Here is a 1,334-nt window from a genome sequence, read left to right as displayed (position 1 = left end):
AGGAGGTAGCATCATTCTTTAAATCTATGCTAATGTGATAGATGAAAACTGATGTCTCTTTAATGCTTTAATTTACATTTTAAGGTGTGTTTTTTATTTGTTACTTGTATCACTCTTTCAGGAATTACCTGTCCATTACTTTGCCCATTTTTCTATCAAAGAGTACCTCTTTTTCCTATTTACAAGAGCTCTTACAAAGAATAATAATTAAAGGAAATATTAATTTTTTTTTGCCATATATGCAATATTTCCCCAGTTTTCATTAGCCCTTTACTATTTTTTTTTTTAAGATTTATTTATTTATTTACCCCCCACCCCCGTTGTCTGTTCTCTGTGTCTATTTGCTGCTGTCTTGTTTCTTTGTCCGCTTCTGTCCGCTTCTGTTGTCGTCAGCGGCACAGGAAGTGTGGGCGGCGCCATTCCTGGGCAGGCTGCACTTTCTTTCGCGCTGGGTGGCTCTCCTTACAGGGCGCACTCCTTGCGCGTGGGGCTCCCCTACACCGGGACACCCCTGCGTGGCAGGGCACTCCTTGCACGCATCAGCACTGCGCATGGGCCAGCTCCACACAGGTCAAGGAGGCCTGGGGTTTGAACCGGGGACCTCCCATGTGGTAGATGAGCGCCTTAACCACTGGGCCAAGTCCGTAGGTGCCCTACACGTTCAGGGAACCTTCTCTAGTCAACAACTATAGAAATGATCCCTTAAAGTATAGTCTTAGCCCTTTACTTTTGATAATGATACTTTTAACCATAAAGACGTTTATAATTTTTAGGAAGCCAAATCTATCAGTGCTTCCCCAAGACTTCTAAGTCCAAATTGTTTACAACGTACTAGAAAAAAATGTACAAGAATTATCTTTTCTTAAAATTATTGAGAAATTAAATAATACTTGATGAAGAAACAATCTGTCTTCCTGAATAGAAATGCATGAGACTGTTTAAATGTCAGCTCTCCAAATCCAATGATATTCCAAACAAAACTCCAAAGAGATTCCTATTTGAAAAGCAGTAGGGATGGAGATTTGACAAAGGATTTGAAGGTCATCTGGAATAATAAAAAGGCAAGCACAAACAAGAAATCTTTGAGTAAGAAAAGTTGTGAAAGGGGTGTTTCTCTGTCCAATGTCAAAACATAGTATTAACTACAATAATTAAAAGGTGTGGCATTTGTACAAATAGAAAAATCTATGAAATGGAGAAGATAGCCCAGAAACAAAAACAGATTTAAGATTTTAGTATATGATAAAATTAGTATTAGGAATCAGAGGAGAAGAATCATTTAATAAATGGTATTGGGGTTATTTATTTCAAAGAAAGCCAGTTAGAGTCTTACC

General features: G+C 38.2%; 1 pseudogene; it reads right to left on the bottom strand.

The window, feature by feature from the left end:
• Positions 1-627: 627 nt before the first annotated feature.
• On the bottom strand, positions 628-717 carry LOC111763048 (small nucleolar RNA U3; annotated as a pseudogene).
• Positions 718-1,334: the final 617 nt, after the last annotated feature.

Source organism: Dasypus novemcinctus, chromosome 23 (assembly GCF_030445035.2).
Source record: "Dasypus novemcinctus isolate mDasNov1 chromosome 23, mDasNov1.1.hap2, whole genome shotgun sequence".
Lineage (NCBI taxonomy): Eukaryota > Metazoa > Chordata > Mammalia > Cingulata > Dasypodidae > Dasypus > Dasypus novemcinctus.
Note: the sequence above shows the minus strand (reverse complement) of the source record. Positions and strands in the feature narration are given on the sequence as shown.